At 46.9% G+C, this 20,594-nt stretch overlaps 1 protein-coding gene across 3 annotated transcripts in view; it reads left to right on the top strand.

Annotated features, from left to right (window-relative positions):
- The first annotated feature begins 210 nt into the window (after positions 1–210).
- Positions 211–20,594, top strand: part of LOC146780128 (diacylglycerol O-acyltransferase 2-like) — a 156,577-nt gene continuing 136,193 nt past the window's right edge. Inside the window, exon 1 of one of the 3 annotated variants that reach the window (XM_085638132.1) lies at positions 211–353. The gene's annotated coding sequence lies outside the window, so the exon portion shown is untranslated. Of the gene's footprint in view, positions 354–1,008; positions 1,287–20,594 lie in introns of those variants that run through there. The other 2 variants (XM_085638133.1, XM_085638134.1) reach the window with 2 other exon arrangements.

Genomic DNA, 20,594 nt, shown 5'->3' with positions numbered 1-20,594 from the left:
GAAGGACCATGTGGTTGGCATAGTAGGTGCTACAGGTGGGCATGGAGAGAACACAGGGGGGAGGGGTGTTGTCAGGTGAGCATGGAAAGACAGCTTGGTGGGCAGGCTGAGTTATAGACGTTGGCACCGAAGAGCCCTGGGTGGCACTGGTGATAGGTCGAATGCCCTTATCTGTCACGTGACCCTGCCTCCGGTACACTTCGTATCACCCAGTGTCACCTGTCATTTAGTTCCGGGCCTCCGGGAGATGCACTCTCCCCTTGCGGAGTTGTCGCCACCGCTCCACTCACGAGTCGACAGCGGGCCGAAGTGCAGAGTCCAGGGCTGTTGAGGAGGCGGCAGCGACTACCAAGGTAAGCGAGGGCCCGGGGGTTTCCGTTCTCTTTCCCTCGCTCTGCCGGCACCGAGAGGCGCCCACGCACAGGTTGTTTTAATCAGTTCTCGTGTTAGTCTCTGCCCGGGGTCCTGCTGGGCCTGGCAGCAATAAATGGGTACAATCGTGACTCCCTCCCTCTGTCTGTCATGCTAGCCTCGAGGCTCCAAGCAGTTCCGAAATCTCTCAGATCTTACATTCAATTAGTGTCATCCAGAGAGGCAAGATATGAAAATTCTGTATAACTGACTGACAGTATGAAGTAAAAGGCCTGCCCCTTCCCTTTCTTACTCTCGACCCTGAACTAGACTTACTCTCTTGCAGAAAGTAACACAACACCGTTCAAGCAACAGGTAGTAAAGTGCTGCTGCCTGCCGCCTTTCAAAGTGCCTCCCGGGCCCTTGCCTCAGTTCCAGCCCCTGTTCTCCACATATAATACTGCGTCATGGCGCCAGCAGCGACTATAGGGGGCGCCAGGGCGTCGACCCACCACCAGGGTCAGTCACGAATTGCTTGGAACGTACAGCTTTTTACATGAAAACAAATGATCTCACGGATCGTTTATTTGCATATAAAAGGTGTCCTATCGCCTTGCCAGCAGGTGAGCGCTCCACGGACTGTACTGCGCATGTGTCAGGCGGGGACTGCTGCTGCCCAGCCTCACACAGTCCTGATAAATATCTGGCACATGCTGCACTAGCTAAAGCAGAGCAGCATGCCAGATACACAATTGAGATTCAGGGCTTGCCAAAAGTCGGAACAGAGAAATAAGGTGTACCCCGGCACTTCCTACTCTATTCCGGCTTCGGATTCGGTGAAAGCTCGTGGGCCTACCTCTGATGTCCTGTTCGAAGTTGGGAGACGGGGGAGTCCGGAACCGTGGGACTGACCTGCCCGTCAGATTAAGGAGCAAGTACGTTTTGTTTCTCGGCCTCCAAATGTTGTGCATGTGTCTCTATGCCAGGACTGGAGTGCATGTGTACGTCTGTGTGAATGTCTTTGTGTCTGTGTGAATATGCTTGTATGAGTGAGGGCGTGTTAAAATGTGTGCGCGCGCAATTTGGAGGAGCCTGTTCGGTGGGTTGACAAGGATGGGAGCCAGAGTCCTGGAGTTGATGGAACTGTTAATAAACTGTGATTTTTATAGGGTTAGATAAGTGAGAAAAGCAAACGTGCTGCTGCAGAAGCATTACTATTGATACCAGATTTCTGACTGCTCCTTGGAGGGATTGGTTTGCTTGGAGAGAGGTCCGCCTTCTTTCATGTACAGCAGAAAACTTGTATCCAATTAAAATCGAGACTTTGGCCACTACACCACTAGATAATTATTTTTACGAGGAAAGGGGACAAACTTAGACCCAGGGTTAATTGCCGCGAGATGGTGTTTTGCGACCTGCATGCCAACCATGTCTCAGAGTTTTGGAGAGTTTTGACATGTGGAGGAAAGGGAATATTGAAACTTGCAATCTGTGGAGAGGCCCAGGTAAGGAAGGGGTGGGGTTCCTTCGTTATAACCATTGCTTTAAATGGGAAAAAATAAGTGCAGGTACTCATTAAAATGAGCTAGAGGTGTGGCAAGTGGGCGGGGATAGGGACGAGGCTAAGGGCAAGACATGATTATACATAATGACTTCTATGCAAGTTGCAGCACATATTAAAACACTGGAAATGTGTTTATGTAAACAAAACAGGCTTAATCATTACACAATATGAAAGCCAAACAGGATGATATTTTAACATTTACACATATATATATATATATATATATATATTTTATTTTTTATTAAAGTTAACAAGAAATACAGATTTTTAACTTTACACAAATTTGTGTTAAAATGCCATTTCTAAGCTCCGATTTCAGAACTAAACACATATCTGGTATTTTTAATCCGCTAAAGTGTCAATCCTAACTTCACCTGTCACATCACTTTTTACATCCCTCCCTCCCCTTCCTTCGATGTTCATCTCGGTTTCCCCCAACCAGACCCATTGTCAGTCGTAATGTGAGCTCATTCCTGGAGAGGCAGCGTTCCCCGCTATTCATTGCTCTTTGGACAGGGCTATCTTCACACCCATGGATCTCTCTCGGTTATGTAAATGCAGCCTTTAGTGTTAGAGGCGCACAAAGGGAAGCAGCTCCTGGGCTGAAAAAAAACTAACATGAAAAGAAAACCGGCTTTGAGGAAGGTGTAGGATTGTGCTGCACTGCCACTCGCTTTTGTAAGGTCAGTTCAATACCTCTTAATGGGACTTTGGGTGACCAACTGGCATTGGTGCAAATTCAGGACGGTGAGTGTAAAAATTCAGGACACAGGGTCAAAATTCAGGACACAAATTCAGGACAGGAGGTCAAAATTCAGGACAAAACTTCAGGACAATAGGTAAGTTTTACAGACACATCAGAGGAGGTCGCGCAGTAGTATATAAGTAAGCCCAGCCATAGCCAAACATATTCAACCATTTGCAAACCTATCCATCATGTATCCTTCCATCTATCATTTCACTCATCCTTTCACTCATCCATCCATTATCCATAAATCCACCCTTTCACCCTATCCATCTGTACACTCATCTGTACACTCATCCATCCACTCTTCTACCCATCCATCCATTCACTCACCCATCCAGCCATTTACCCTTTCACCCATCCAGCCATCCTTTCACTTACTCATCCATCCACCCAGTCACTCATCCTTCCACCCATCCACCCTTTGTCATCCATCCATCCTCCCTTTCTCCATCGACCCTTTCACTTAGCCATCCTTCCTTCCATCCATCCACCCATCCATCTACTCATCCACTGATGAATCCATCCATTGACCCTATCACTCATCTATTCATCCTTTCTCTCATCCATTTAGCCTTTCACTCCTTCACTCATCTATTCATCCTTTTGTCTACCTACCCTCCCTTTCACTCACTCATCCATCCTTACATCCACCCTTTCACTCATCCATCCATCCATTCACCCTTCCACTTATCAATTCATCAATCCATCCATCATTTCACTCATCCATCCACCCACTCACTCATCATCCACCTTTTCACTCATTCATCCTTTCACTCATCCATCCACCGTTTTACCCATCCAGCTACCCTTCCACCCATACATCCATCTATTTACCTTTTCTCTCATCCATCCTTCCACTCACTCACTCAATCCATCCATCCTCTCTCATTATCCATTTATTCAATCTTTCATTCATCCATTCACCCTTTCACTAATTCATCCAGCCATCCACCCATCCCTTCACTTACTCACTCGCTCACCTTTTCATATTAATTTTAAGCTGAGCCTTTTTGAGAAGAGGCCCATCAAGAACTTCACCCTAACTGCAGGAGCCATTCCAGGACTGGGACAGAAGCCCCCCCAGGGCGGAGACAGGATCCACCACAGGGGGGGGGGGACAGGAGCCATCACAGGCGGAGGGGGGGACAGGAGCCACCACATGGGGGGAGAGGAGCCATCACTGGGGGGGGAACAGGATCCACCAGGGTGGGCACAGGGGTGGGCATGCAGTATTCTAGTATCATCTTGGTCTCTTCCAGAGTGGGGTAGGGCTCCTCACCTCCTCCTGGACAAGACAATAAGACCACAGGCTCTCTTTCTAAAATGTTAGTTTTGCCATCCCCCACTGTGATGTACAGTACTTAAAGAAGATACTCCAAGAGAACTGATTTAACTGATTGTCCTCCATACTTTGTTAATCAGTGTGTGCGATTGTGCTATTTCTTTATTTTATTACATTATAGACTGCATGTTTGAAGAACCGAGGTTTGCTTACAATTTACTAACAGCAATTGTAATCAGGGCCGGTTCTACGATTTTTGGGGCCCTGGGCAGGAAGGGAATGTGTGAGGCCCCTCTAAATTGCAGAGACATGACTCATTCAGGGCGGTTTGCATCTGAATAGATGCCCCTGTGCCTGAAGCTGCGGCCCCTCCCTCTCAGCCACCTTCAAGCCCCTCTTAACAGCTCATCAAGGGCGGAAGGTGTGAGGGTGGCCATCCCGCTGTGCCTCTCCAATGCCGCTGGTATCTGAGCTTTGGTACTGCATCTGAGTCTGTTACACCCGACCTCAGCAGCATCGGAGTCAAGCCGGGAGGTGGATGGAAGCTGTGCCGGCTTTAGGGTGGTGCGATCGGTGCCCGCTTAAAATTACGGACAAATGGCGTCCGTTAAAGAATCCTTCACGGACAACGGACAGACGGCCGAAATTACGGATTGTCCGTGAAATTTACGGACGGTTGCTCACCCTAATGGGATTGGATTACTGACCGCAGTCCCAGCCTAGGCCATTTCACGCACCTGATTTGGATGGCTAAAGCACTTTCACCTGAATGCTCGTTGCACGCCTAATTAACAGTGCAGGGTCTGCCTAGAGTTGACCCTGCACTGTTAATCACAGCGTGATGCAAGCCCTCTCAAACCCCTGCAGTGTGGGTAAATTCGAAGGGGCGCCTCTAGACTTTAGCAGCGTCCCTGCAAAAGTCTACTTCAGACCCTCAGTGCGATTGCGAGATTCTCTGTGTTGGAGGACATACCGAACCTGAGCCTGCCGTGCCATCAATCAGGGTACCGGTACTCTCCCTGACAAAAGAAAAGTGCCGGTACTAACGGCTAGAAAATTTGGAACTGCCGGTACTCAGTACCGGTGAGTACCGGCCCATTTAAAGCACTGGTTATAACACCTGCTAAATGTTAAACAAACCACAGAAGCGCATAGGCTGTTGGTTAAGAAGTTGGACTGCGCGTAAGGGATATCTTTTAGAAATATTTAAACTATCATTTTCTTTCTAATCTCTTGATCCTACGTAAAGCCTTTTGTAGATTTCCTTCTTCCCAGCCCATCACCACACCAGCTTTGTATGGTCTCACTCTGGCCTATGAATTCCTCTCTGCCATTTTAGGTTACCTGGAATGTTTAGCCCCGTTTAGTCTTACCAATCAGCCGGACGGCCAACAAGCGTTCAGGACTAGCTAGCGCAGCAATATTTAACCTCCAATGGAATGCTCCCTGTTTTTTCGTTCTTAACCAGAGAACATGTACACCACACTCTTGAACACGGTGATACTCCAGTAAGTGGAGTCAGGTTGGTTGATATTTTCACTTCTCTCCTATGGCTGAGTGATTCTCCATGTCCCTTTCCATACCTCCTAAATATCTTTCCTTTCGCCACTCTCTCCATCTTGTTTTTCCACTGTCACTTTCTGTCCTCTCATATATTTTTCATCTCATCACTTTGTGTCTTCATTTCAATGTCTCCCCTTTCTATTTCTTTCACTGCTTGCTGTCTATTCTGTGGTCATTGTTTCTGTTCACTATGGATTCTGTGGTCATTGTTTCTGCTCACTATGGTGCTTTTAGTTTTTTTTTTAAACTGAGTTTTTTCTCTCTACCTTTGTCCACATCTTTCATGCCTCTCATTCAGTTTCTAACGTAATGTGAATGCGCACCATCTTTTTACTGTGTCACATCGCCCTCTTATTTATCCATGGACCATTCTCGCCCTTTTCCTACCAACATAAACTGTGTCCTTTTGCCTATTTTCACCCTGTCATATCTTCCATATTTCTATGCTGTAAGCTCCTTGGAAGGGGTCCTGTACTTTGGTGTATGGATTCGTGCCCACCACTTTAAATGTTCACCATCCGCCACTGGCCTGGCTACAATCGTGACTCCCTCTGTCTGTCATGCTAGCCTAGAGGCTCCAAGCAGTTCCGAAATCTCCCAGATTCTTACGTTCAATAAGTCTCAAGATTTGGAAATTCTGTACAACTGAGTGACAGTCTGAAGTAAAAGGCCTGCCCCTTTCCTTTCTTACTCTCGACCCCGAACTAGACTTCCTCTCTTGCACAAAGGAACACAACACCGTTGCAAGCAACAGGTAGAAAAGTGCTGCCTGTCAAAGTGCCTCCCGGGCCCTTGCCTCTGTTCCAGCCCCTGTTCTCCACATATAATACTGCGTCATGGCGCCAACGCCTTCTCCACGGGGCCTTATGATGGGTGTTGGTCTCCGCAAAGTGTCGCGTTCAGCGTCCAGATGCCTCAAAATCTGTTACACCATAAATGCAATTGCATAACTAAAGACCACTAATTTCACTACATAACCTTCGCACTGGTATTTTAAAGTTAAATTCTCGCTGCTTGAGCTGTCCATCACCGAGCCACCAATGGACGGGTCCTTCTGTGTCTAGGCGAAGTTGGACCCGGAATTACGTAATGCTACCAAAAAAGCCACCCTTTCTCAATTAACCAACTCAGTTCACCCACAAATAAATGGGTATTAAATCAGGGGCGTAACACAGGCCTGGGAGATCCTGATTGAGCCTGGAGGGGGCCCCTCCACGTACCTTGCTGCGGCGGGGGGGGGGGCTCAAGTTTTGTTACGCTAGTGTATTAAATGACAAATTGTGACATATTTGCTATATGTTGAACTGTAAGGAGGACACTAGTGAGAATAATTTCTGTAGGGTTATTGTATTGTACATTAATGTCTTTTTGGTTTTGTGTATAAATGTTGTGATATGTCATTTTTTTTGTATTTTCTCCTTTTTTGATCAGGAGCCATTGTCAATGTAGATTATAAAAATGTTTTCATTTAATTCATCAAGAAATAATAATTGTGGAGAGGGTAATTAAATGTGCTCTACTCAGAAATGATTGTGTATTTATTCCTTTATACCACTTGTTATTGTATACAACTACGTCCCTTACCCAGATATATAAGGGTGATTTGGGTATACCCCTGTTGAGTTTGACATATGTTGAACCGAAGCATATTTTTATACATTCCAGGTTGTCCTCCACCAATTTAAAATAAAACAAAAAAAAAAACATTAAGAACAATTTTTGTTAACACCATTTTGAATTCAGCACAGCATTTTTCTTTTAACACCTCGGAGCAAAAAGTAAAGAAGCTGTCAAAAGTGTAAATTAGCTTATGCAGTCGAACATGCGCATTAATTCATAAACCTATTAATTGCCATTCCCTTATATTATTGTTGTAGTCAAACATCATTTTGTAGTATGTTGAAAGTGTAACAACGTGGGTCCATTCTTTGAATACATGAGAACAATTATTGTTACGAACAGACTTTCGAGTTCAAGCAGATGAGCTTCCGGTTTCCAAGCTATCTTCTTCTAAGAAACTTACAACGGCCTGCTGCGTGGCACGCCCCTTTTAGATTATGGGGAACACTCGCTGAATCAGCAATCAACACCCCCGCACCCCTTATAAAGCCTATGGAACAGATTCTATTTCGACAACAAAACTAGTCCATTAGAAGAATTGGGATGTGTTACTAAGTAACAGGGATGACACTGTAAGTGGCTGCCAACTGTGCTGAAATTAGAAACTAGCATTGGCAAAGCCAATAGGTCGTGCCTATGATTTCTAGTGACATTGTGTTGAGTGGGTTTAGTGTAGAGGGGCATAGTGAGGTGTGGAGTGGCACTGTGAGGTGTGGACGGGAGTGACCTTGTGGGGAGAGGCATTGTATCGAGTACTGTGCCATTGTAGGGGGTTAGAGTGACATTGTTTCGGGTGGAGTTGAATTGTGTGGAGTGGAATTGGGCGGAGCGGTATTGTGTGGAATGGCATGGTGTGGAGTGAAGTGGCATTGCGTTAAGTGGAATGGCATGGAGTTAATTTGTGTGGAGTGCAGTGGAGTGGCATTGTGTAGTGTGGAGTTACACCATGTGTAGTGGTGTACAGTGGTGTGGAATTGAGTGGTGTGGTATTATGGGTCGTGGAGTGGAATTGTGCGTGTGGAGTGGAATTGTCTGGTGTGTAGTGGAATTGAGGGCGGTGGAGTGGAATTGTGTGGTGTGGGGTGGAATTGAGGGTCGTAGAGTGGAGTTGTGTGGTGTGAAGTGATTGTGTGGAGTGGGGTGAAACTGAGTGTAGTGGACTTGTAGGGCGTTGAATCTCGTTGTGTGGAATGTCATGGAGTGGAATTGTGGTGTGGAGTGGAGTGGAATTGTATGGCGTGGTGTGGAGTTGTGTGGGCCGGAATTGTATGGGGTGTAATTGTGTGGGGTAGAGTGGCGTGGAATTATATGGAGTGGTATGAAATGGTGAGTTTGTGTAGTGGAATGGCGTGGAGTGAAAATTGTGTGGTGTGGAGTTACAGCATTATTGACCTATAGTGCTTCAAAGCCTTGTGTTTTATAAATGCAATTATAATACATGTTAGCAATTATCTTGACCTATGATCTTTGTAAACATCTGATGCCTTTGATCTGACACAGGAGCTTGTTAGTGTGTACAATGCTTCTGCAAGAACTGGTTTGTTTACAAATAAATGTGTTTTAGTCCAGGACAGGTTAGTAGGTGAGGGAGCAACATACATTGTACTGGTTGAGGTGGAAGGAGATGGGCAATGTTGTGGAGATGCACACGTTGAAAGCCTTTTCCAGACATGCTCAGTAATGTAATTGGAGAGAGTGATAGCAAGTAACAGTCACATTACTGATAGAAGAGGCAAACAGAACAGACTGTTGGATGTTTAAGCCAAAGATCTTCCAGAGTTGGAATTCGGGGAGCTGTATGACAACTCTGAGACGTTTGGATGGGGAGGAAGAAACACGGAGAAAGGCTGGGTGAGAGTGGAAGGAAAAATAGTGCCGGAGTCACAGTGCGAGCAGCGGATGGACATGAAGATGAATCAACCTGTGCTTGGTTCATTCTCCACAGACCAAAAAGGAAGTGACACCCGGCACACACTGGCCAGTTAGGAGACAGCAAAGAAAAGTGACAATGATGGCAAAGAATGGGCAGGTTCCATGCCCTTTACAGTAAACAATACCACTCCCAGTAGACAGTGCATGCAAGACCTGCAACCCTACCCTAGGAGCCCATACATGTGGGTTCAAGGTATGGAGGGAAGTAAGTGTAGTCCCAAGGGAGGAAGTCATAAGAAGCAGTCTAGCAGTTTGTGTGTGTGTGTGTATAAATATATATATATATATATATCTATACACACAGTCACAAAGAAATTGGCAGGGACAAACGTGACCGTAAACCTGTTCTACCAATCTCTTGAAAGAAAAATGTTGTGCTGAATTCATAAAGATGTGCTGACCACAAATATCTTCAAATTTTGTGCTTGGTGAATGGTACTCTAAACCTCCATTTTATACAAATATTCTTGGGTTTGAAGGAAGTGACCCGATTAGGGCCACCCGGGTCACTCACGACCACCTCTCAGCCTTCCTCACAAATGAAAAGTCGGTCAGACAGTAGAGAGTACAAACCAAAGATGTTTATTAGAAGTACACTTTAGTGGAGTCCGGTCTGACCAGCCTCCTTAGATTGCTGCAGAGGGACTGACCTCAGACAACATGGTAAGGTTTAAAGTACATTTCCAATACCCCTAAAGACATGCCCAGACGGGAATTTTCCAGTCTGGTAAGTGGTGAAGAAAGGAAATACAGAAAGATGAATTACAATACTGGTACCGGGCACACATTATCTTGCATTCAAGATTACTCTGCCTGCCCTCACCACTCTGAGCTGTGGGAGCAGGCCTATCTAGATGGAAAGGTATGCAATAATATGAACAGTCTATTCATTAGCACAGCAAAACTCAACCTTGAAGAAATGCATGTACTGAGGACACATTGGGAGCTGCTTTTCGGTGAGGCAGGCACGAAGTGAGACAAAAGTTAGTTTGGATCATTGCTCAAAATGGCGTCTAAATACAAAAATGGTGCACCGAATGCTAACTTTATTCGTATAGTGCATGGGGAATTCGGCAAAAGCATTTTTCCAGTCCAACAGGATCAACATTTATTTGGTCATGATTCATCATTTGAAGCATTTTGATTTATTCATATGTGTGTATCTGAGCTGGTTAATTGACAAAGAGAGGCGTTCTTTTTGTAGTGATTGGGGAATCGGAGCATCAGGAAATATTTCACAGTTGCTATGGACTGTACAAGTCTCATTAAGTCACTCATTTAAAGTACAGCAAAGTACCAGTGCTTGCTTTACTGTTGGAATTCTGGATTTAATGCATTTTTGTTTGCCAATTCCACCATTATTTATCCATATTTAAATGGTCTAGCTTAAGATTGCTGCAGTTTTTGTTAGTAATCGCTTCTAATACACATAGATGGGGCTATTGCTCCTCTTAGTGGAACATTACTCTCTCGCACCATGGTACTGGCAGGTTGGTGTATTATGTCACACCCTTGGAGGCATTTGCATTGCAATGCCTGAGGGACCATTTTACATCTCCGAGGTACACTGAATCCTCAAACAAACTATTCTTCACACAGATGCTTTAATTACAGAAAATTGTTTGTTTACTTTTTAGGTCTCGCCTAGACAGTGCGCATGCGCTGTCTCTCCGAGACATCAATTAATCCGTATAGTTAGAGTAATCCCGCCTGCTGCTTGCCTGTGGCTTGCAATAGGGTTTTATGTGTCACTCCGATTTTACTCAGTTTCCGGCCTCCCTATTGGTTGCTGCTCCGATTCATCACTTCAGTTTTTTTTAATTTTTATTGGAAGCAGCACCGCCCAACTACAGTTTTATTGCGCTTTACGTGTTTGTCTTTGTGCGGGGACTACTTTCCTTCATCATGTGTTTCCCTGCCTAAGTGCCACACATGCTTCGCATCCTCTCCCATGTGCTTCCTTTACCCAGCGATGTTTTTGGTGCATTTTGTGCTCCAGTCCTCCCAGCACATTGTGCACGCATACACACACACACACACACACACACTGTAAGTAGCACTGCCGGCGCCGCTGCTTTCTCCCGTAGTCAAGACTTTTTTGATGGTTTTTTTTGGCACCACACCGTTTATCGCGAGCCTCCGTTCAGGGTTGGTCCCGGGCTCTGGCGTGGCATTCAGTTGCTGATACTTGCATATTCTGTTTGTCTCCCCTCCACTTTGGAGATGCTCACACCAGCGAGAGGGTGAGGCTCGCCTGTCTGGCGTGACACAGGTTCCGGTCGCAAGATCCTGGCCATCCTGGCGTACAGTGGTAAATGTACTAGTAATGTGGTGTTGTGTAATTTGCAGCGTATTCCACAAACCGACTGATTTCATGGCTACAGAGTGGCAACCCAGCTGGAGTGAACCCAGAAGGATGTAAAATCGGGCACGCCACGATCGACGCAAAGCTCTGATCTACAAGCAACACAGATCTCTGCTACGTGCTCTTAACTCACTAAGCTATCTATTCAAAATGCACCATTCAGTACTTTATCTGCCATTGTTGTCGATACAGAGCCAATCAAAGACATTTTGAGGGGGCAGGGACATGTGCATACAGTCGCTGCTCATATCACCTCCCTAAACCCGCGACGGACAAACATCTTGCCACATTCTCGACTCTGTCCCACAGCAGCTCTGGGGAAAGCAACTGTTTGCAGCCATTTCCCTGGAAGCTAAACATTTTCAGCCGAAATGCAATAATGGCCGGTAATAAGCGTCCTGTCCCCTCTCAGCCCAAACCAATCTCCTGGCCTGTGCAAGTGGTGCCCGCTGCAGAGGAGACTGTTATCCCACGTCGCATTAATCACATTGCATGTCCGCTTTGTAATTGGAGCTGTGTGCTCTCCTCTAATGGGGATTGTATACGCTTTCCATCTGACTCCGTGAACCGTGCACTCAGCATGTGATAATGTGACAATATGTCAAGCGTGTACTCAGACCGCCACAACGTAGAAATGTGTACTCACTTTGCCGTAATACGAAGTTTGTGTGTTTTCCCCTGCCCGTAACCTGAACAAGCATTTGCAATGCAATAGGTCTTGCATTTGCACAAGTTTGAGCTATTGATTTTGTAAATGACAATGCCTTTTATTTTTATTTTTAAAGATAAGTAAAAGGCATTGTCATTTACAATGCCAATAGCTTAAACTTGCGTAAATGCGAGACCTATTGCATTACAAATGCTTGTTTTCACTGCAGCATGGTTTTGAAAAAATATTTTAGTCACGAGTCAAAATTGAAGTTAAACCTATCCCGCAAATGCTTAAACAGCCACAAGTGAATCAGACAGATTAGAAAGTGCAACTCTACAGGTATTTTCTCATCCAGCATCAATCCTAGTTCTACTTTTCATTTCCGTTCATTATTCCATTCAAATCTTTCCAAGTAAATTCTCCATTATATGTCGGGGTGGGGGGGAAAGCACACACACCTCAACAATATGAGAAAGTACACAGCAGTGCTAGATAGTTTACAGACTCCTTAGCAGTGCTGTCAATAAAACTATTTCAGACACTGGTGCCAATAAGCACTAAATTAAATGCTTTAGACATAATTTGGAAATGTATTCTTTGCGTCCCCTAACATCGGTTTGTTGCTTTATGAAATAAAACACGCATTTGATATCAAATACATGTTTTTCTTTTTGAAACAATATACTTGGTTCCGCAAAGAAATGGTTATCATTTTTATGATCATCTTTTTGTTGTTCTGAATGGATCTTAACTTTATTTATTTTGGTAAATCTATGTTCAGTCCCAAACAATTTATAATTTCTATCAAGTAGTCGCATGTATTACTGCCACACAAGGATACTCTTTGCCTTACATGTTCATGGAGTGTCATTTCATGCCATGGATACCCCAATATGTCAGAAATGGCGGCCATTATAACATGGCTTGCGGTATAACTAGTCGAGCATCTGAAACTGTGATGCTATGGGCGATCACAGTATGGCAACAGTAACCATCAACATACTAAGGCCAACATTGTGCCCACAGTGTCACTATCCAGCTATGACTGGCCCCAAAAGACTTGGATTACAACCAATACCTCATGGGTGGATCCAAAATACTAAGAATTACCATCAGTATGCTAGGACCAGCATTTTGTCCAGGAAGGGTACCAGCCTGTTACTGAGGCATCCAAAATGAAAAGAATCCCCACCAGTGTGCTATGTGTGATACCAAAATGCCAAGAATTACCACAAAATGTCACAGGGACTGGAGGCAACCAGCACACTTTTTAACACATGCACATGCTCTCATCCTGAAGCATGCACACATGGTCATACACATCCAGGTCCTCAGCTGCACACTCACGCATAGAATGTTTGAGGTAACCTTATATCGCTCTTGCTTTGCCGGCCTTACTACTCCCCGCCACCACCTTCCTGATTCGGAAGTCCGTGACTCCAGGGCCTCCGGGCACTTGGTTTCAGTGTAGTCCTTTATCCTCAAGCGTTGTGAGCTGCTAGTGGTGAGGAGAGGTAGCTAATGATACGTGTTTTAGATTATCTCCTAGAAGTTGGCCCGCAATTTCGTTTTCTAGGCCAATGGCATTAAGGACTTAGTCAATATGCCAACCGAGACAGAAAACCACTTGAACTTCAACCACCCCGCAATCCACTAAGCAATATTTCAATGATATGGGTCTCGGGTAACGATCATTCCTGTGAGAAATCCCTGAGATAGATTGCGGAACTAAAGTCCTCTTTTATTTAAGAGCACACTCACCAACACCAGGACACAATGGATACATTTAACATACTTTAAGTTTAAAACTATTCATTGATTTATAAGGTAGCACCAACTACATCCAAAGGGCAGTGGTCATGTTAAAACAAGGTACGACTAAACAAAAAGACAGAGCCCTGTGAACCAACTAATACCTCTACCCCTCACACCTCCATTAGCGTAATCCATCCCCCCCCACCACCACCCTCAGTCCGTTGTGCTCAATGATGACTCCCCTGCCCCATATCTTTGTTACCCATCAGTAGGCGTTTTGGGCCTCCCATAGTCCTCATAATGCTTGTAGTGATTGTGAAAAGTTGGCCTGGTATATGCTGTTCACTAGTTATAGTGGGCACCTTGTATCAGTCCAAACAACCCCTGAGAGGTGATAGGTTAAAGACAACCTTATTTGAAAGCTATCCTAGTGGTAGCTATGGAGAGCAGCCTTCAGGCTAAGTCTTGAAGGAATGTAAAGCAGCTTGTTTTACCAGTCTATAATCTCTTGAATGACTAAATGAAAGGAGAACCACACCAGGTATATATAAAATATATATATATTTATTTCTAAACACACCCTACTAGTCTCTTTATGAGGCTAGAGGTCAACGCACATATGTTACACTTAATATATCACAGTAAATTAGCACAATGTATGATAAGCCCTAGGGGCGAGCCAAACCATCTACTTAGAAAGTGGTATAAGAACCATGACTTGACTAGACACAAGGCCTAGAGCCTGTAGAATCGATGGGACCCCAAGGAACCACCCAAGGTAGTGACACAGGGGACCCACGGAGGACGTGTGCAGTGTGAGAACACAACCGCGAGCTCGGTTAGTTTCTATGGGGAAAGTTGCGGTTGGAGTTTAAAGTTTAAGGACAATTAGATGGTTTTAGGGCCAACACCCACGGGAGCACCGGAGTACTCGTGTTACCTCACCCAGGAAAGCCGGGTGCATAGGTGTCAAATGGTGTTGGGTCGCGTCGTCGTTTTCAATGGCAGGATACTGAAAAGTGCTGCTGCCGGGAAGAGGAGAAGTGTCCGAAGAGATCCAAGCCTGGATCAAAGATGTGAGGTACCTGAAAGCAGAGGGGACAGAGTCTGGGTCACTTGCCAGTGACCAGGGGCATGATAGACGAATGCCCACCGATGTCGGGTGCTTCAGGTGCGGAGAGGGGTAGCTTGACTCTTCAGCCACGAGGACCAGGAGGCATTGAGGATGACCAGGAGCTGGATTCGAGCTGTGCCACGAACGATGTCGAGTGCTGCAGCATCGGTGCCCGGATTGGACAAAACAAACCTTGGCAACAGCAACCCACATGGGAAGAGTTAAGATGCTTCGGTGCGGACTAGCAAGGTCCTGGGGACTCCCCAAGCAATGGAGAGTCAGGGCATGTCTGGAGCAACCCGGGAAGGCCAATTAAAGTTAATGTTTTCTTCACAGGGACCCACCAGACAACGGACCAGGGATTGCGAAGGTACCTCGAGCGGAAACACATAGGGCCGGCTCACGGAACACTCGTGGAGTGTAGGCCAGCACTCTTCGGTGGAAAAGGTGCTCGGGGTCTGGGCTACAAGTAACCCAATGCACAGCCTCAAGGGACATCGAGAAGCTAATGAACGTGCAAATGTGCACAGTGTCCGGTTCCAAGGTACCCACGAGGGCTACGGGTCTCAGCTTTGCTGGGGACTCGGGTCAGCCTTTGGGAAGTCTGGAACCCACCTCCTGTGTTGCAAATACTTTGGAGTCTGACGGTAGCTTCAGAAATGCAAACCGGGCAGATGCGTCTTTGGTGCCTGCTAAGTAGGGGAGCAACTCCTTTACTCTAAGGGAGATTCTTCAGTCATCTAGTCGTGTAGATCATTGAAGTTCCAGGATTTCTGTATCAGAGTTTTGTCCAGGTGTATTCTAAACACCTGTAGCCAGGGGTTCCTTTCTGATACCCAAGGAAGGGGTTGGACATACTCTGGGGACCCACTTATGGGAGGGTCAGGAAAGAGCGGTGGCTACACCCATTTCCTTTGTCCAGTTTCGCACCAGAGCAGGGGCTGATAGCCCCTGCCACCGGTTTGAGCTGGACTATGCACGGGGACACCAAATGTACCCCCAGTGTAGACTTCAAAGCACTCCTGGAGTGCACCCACCCAGCCCTAATCCACTAAGGCATGTCTGGGAGGTGATAACACCTCCCTGTGACAGGAAACCTATTGTCCAGGCCTCCCCTGCCGGAGTTTCGGTCAGCAGCAGGAGGCCAGACTTGTGTCTGTGGCTGGCAGCATCTATTTTGTGATGCCAGGGCTCTGTTAGCTGGTACTGGGTATACCGGTGCTGTCATGTCTCTGCCTCAAGAAGGGTAGGATCAAACTCCCACACCAGTTACTGGCGTGGGGGTATGATTCCACGGTGTTGGACACCAAACGCATGTTTCCATGCAGCCATCCCACAGTTAGCATTTACAGCGAGGTTATAATGCACTTAAGATTATATGGTAAGGCTGCATCACAGACAACCCCGGAGAATAAATTCCGAAGGCTGCAGAGGGGCTCTGCTCATGCATGGGCACCCTCTCACACAGAACCAAGAACCCTGCCTTCAGGATTGATAAGGCCTGCCATAGGGGTGACTGATAGGTTTATATGTGAAGTGATAGGGTGAGATATAGTGAACCTATATCTCAGTAAGGGGTGCATGCACCACCTTACCCGGGCTGCAGTAGCAGACCTGTGGTGTCATTTTGGAGGTCTTCCCATGGGTGGCATAATACATGCTGCAGCCCCTGGTAGGCCTCTGGGGTACCTATGCCCTGTATACATAGTATACCACATACTAGGGACTTATAAGGGCACCCCAGAATCCAATCTGTGGTGTACCTAAGGTACATGGAATCATTTTACAAGAGAAAGCAGATAGGCTGGGGACCTGAATAGCAGGTTCCCAACCAATCTAAGTCAAAAACCATCAAAACACCAGGAAAAAAGTGGGGGCAACCATGTAGTCAGATTCCACCTTCCTACAGTGATCCCCATATATTATTGGGCAGTAGTATCTGTGGCTATGAGGTGGATTGCACGTAGGTATTTGAGACATGTAAGTTTCCCGTAGTCCTGTTTGAAGAAGGTAACGCATGGCCCCAAAGTTTTCTCAAAAGTTGCCTTTTTCGCCACAAGTGTTGCCGGGATCCTTTCCATTCCCAGTAAGATCAATGGTGGTGCAGCCATGCCCCATAACCTGGAGCAGCTTTTTAGGTCTCGGCTGGCATTAGCAGCGCGCATGCTCTGCTCCCGCCATGCGAGGGCTTCTTGGAATTAATACGATTCCAGAACAGAAGTCGTGTCGCTGCTCCGCCTGCATTTTTGATTTGTGCGCGTCGTTTAGCATCATAGATTAGGCAAAACACAGTGTAATGATTGCACCGGAGGCAATCATTACACTGAGGGTTGCCACCCTGTTCGCTTTTGGCCCCGCCCACCGGTATTGGATCTTTTACTTGCGGAGGGACACGGCCTCCTTTAATTACTCGGTCACAAGCACTATTTTTTTCCTTAAGTTCTCGTTGTTCCTTAAAACTGTCCCCTTCTCTTCTCTATTTGCCCCAGTTATCCTCCAAGCACTGATATATTGGACTCTGATGTGGCTCAACCCACCCCAACCCCCGCCAAGGTCTCTGGATGTACAGATCAGGCACCAAGGGCCAGAAGGAGTGAAGGGACTTGCACAAGAATACACTGTTCGTCGTGGTTCTATTACAAGAGATATACAACATAAAATCCATGTCTGCTAACACACTGAGTGACTGCACATCACAGGGACGGCCCAAAGTGACTGGTTGCAGGTTCAGTCCACGTCACCAGACCATGGTTTTTACTCTCTTCATTATCTTTTCACACGAGTTATTCCAATTTGTTTAATGAATAAAACGACTATAACTCTCTGAATGCACAGATTCATTATCTGCATCATCTGTCAGCCTCTACGAACTAGCAAAGCCCCCTTAACCCCTGCCCTCCTCCTTTAGCTCTGTGTGTTCTTTCCACATTCCCCAAGGATGAATTAACGTGATTTATAAAGCACCTTATAATCAAAAGATCACTGGGAGCCGGTATTTGAAAACATGCATGCACACAAACAAATAAGCTCCCTCGCCAGCTATCAGTGTGCCTCTCGCACCCTACCAGGAGCCCCCCCCCACCAGTTATGAGTGTGCCTCTCCCTTCACATCCTGAGCTGCCCCTGCCAGCTATCACTGTGCATCTGATACAGCATCACGGCGCTATACAAGCATGCCTTTCTCCCCCTACCTGAGCTGCCACCCTTCCCACTCCCCCCTCTCCTCAGCCTGAGCTGCCAGGGCCCGCCCTCGCACCCCACGCGTGGGTCCACCAGTTGCTTGGCAGCTCCTGCTTTTATCCAAACTAGACTTTCCAGTTCAGGGAGAGGCGGGAAGCCTGCCATGGGCATGTCTCACCACTGCTGCTCCTGCGGTCATTTTTCTGGCACGTCCTTCCCTCTAGAGATGCTCGGTCGCAGTGGCGTAACAAAGGCCCCCGCAGCCCCTGCAGTGGGGGGGCCTGAGAGCTCCTAAGTGTGGAAGGGGGCCCTCCATGCACTTTGCAGGAGGGGGCCTCAAGTTTCGGTCTGCTACTGGCTCTGTGCTGTGTAAACGTTCTGAGTTTTTACCATCTTTCTTGTGGTGGAAACTTGTTTTAGGTATTGTGAAAACAAATGTCATTTTCAGTTTCAGGAGACTGTATTTTCTATGTTTACAAATTAAGATTCAGCCCCAGTCAGCCGAGTGGAGGAACACACACAAAGCATGGTTTACCTGCTGTGGGGACTTTGTGCTCAGGTTGCAACCTTGTGAGCCGTTGTGTTACTTTGAAGTGGGCGTCTTCACAACCATGTAATATTTGGGTGTTTATGTAGCCTGCACTAGTTTAATTCTCTCTTGTATAATATTTGTGTAATAGGTGTAAACACCTCCTTAGTCATTGCTTCATCGGCCTCTTGTGAAGCAAGGAAGAGCCCTCTCGGGAACCCTATTTCCTGCAGGTTTCACAGAGATCTCTGCAGCGTGCGTTCAACCAGCTGAGTTATTCTACTAGCATGGGTTTGAACATTTTGCTCGCGGGCTCTATAGGGGACCTTCTTCTTACATCTTGGTGTGGTGGGCATAAAATAAGGATCTGTGCACTAAAGTCTTCAGTGAATGGACAGCGTAATCCGAACCTGTGGCCTAGCTGGACGGGGACATAAAAGGCAAGCCCTGGCAGACTGATTTCCTCGGCGCCCATTGGCTTTATCAGCTAGCTAGATGCCACAAGATGAAACGGAACGAAAACTATAAAGTGTTGCTTCACCTAAAACCCCGTCGTACTAATTATAAAGCGCTTCAGGGGAGGATTGTGGTGTTAACGTGTACAGGTGCACATTTATTTAAAATGTTCTTTCACTAGGCACTACAGCGCTGTAGCCCTACAGTTCTAAATCGTGAAGAGCGGTTGCGGGGGATGTGTGAAGGGGTTGGTGAGAAGTTGACCTGTTTTGTCTGGATACTTGGCATGCAACAGAGAGACTGTGCTGTTTTGCGGTTCAAGACCTTTTCACCTCGTGACAAGTCACGCATCCAAGACACCACCTATAACGGCGTAGAGCACTACTAAACAGTGTTACAATAGCACCTGCAGCACCCTCAGTGCAGGGGGCCCTAGGCTCCTGGATGCCCCCTCCGGCACTGGGCACAGGTAAGCCGGAGAGTTCCTGACTGGGTCCGGAGCATGGGGGCCCCCTCCATGCACTTTGCAGGGGGCCCCCTTAAGTTTTGTTACGCCACTGCTCGGTCGGTTCACCTCCCTGCTGGAGACAATTGTATGCAACCAGCACCCTGCATGTGCTGCAAATGAGTCCGGGCCGACTCCTGCTTTCAACATGTGCCAGTCGATAAAGCGAGAGTGGTCGAGGGAGGGTAGGCTGTTTGTAGGCACTTTGCGACTTTGCGACTTTGGCCAGGTTTAGTTACACGAAAGACCCCTTTGTGTGTATGATGACGTCCCCTTAAGCAGGCCTCTGCTTACTCCGACCCTGCCCTCTGTCTCCACCCCCTCACGAAATGTCAGTCACCATCACCTGCACTTAACGGTCATGGACTGATAATCATCAGTGGCGTAATGATTACGCCACCCCCCTGCAGGGTGCGTGGAGGGGCCCTCTCCGAACTCAATCTGGAGCTCTCTAGCCGAAGTGCGGTGCTGAGGGGGCCCCCTGTAGGTTGGGGGCCCTCCACAACCGCGGGTGCTGCGGGGGCCTGTGTTACGCCGACACCTCCTTTACTCCCATGCACACACCTGAACCGGTGCTTGTAACTTCCCTGGCGTGGGATGAAGCTTCCGGTTCTAACAGGTCTGGCCTCCTCCGTTTCGGGTCTCTGGCCTGTCCGGAGTGCAGTGTACAGATGTCAATAGCCTCGCCCCCATGGCACGTCAGCGAGGCCTGGCTCCCCAGCCAAAGACACTCTGCTGGCCCCTTTACCCACTGACCGAACGGGGACAGCAAACCCTGTAGTGTGGCGAAGACGTGTGAGACGGGAGCCCCAAAATACCGAGGAGGACACGCAACATTCCCAGATAGCATTACACTGGCCAGGAGTGTGTGTGTGTGCGCGTGTGTATTATAGTGCCTTACTACGCAAGCACTTCACTATCCTCATATTTAAAACAAGAATTTGCAATGCAATAGGTCTCACATTTACTCAAGTTTAA

Source organism: Triturus cristatus, chromosome 12 (genome assembly GCF_964204655.1).
Source record: "Triturus cristatus chromosome 12, aTriCri1.1, whole genome shotgun sequence".
NCBI lineage: Eukaryota > Metazoa > Chordata > Amphibia > Caudata > Salamandridae > Triturus > Triturus cristatus.
The sequence above is the reverse complement of the archived record's forward strand: the minus strand, read 5'-3'. Positions and strand labels throughout refer to the sequence as shown.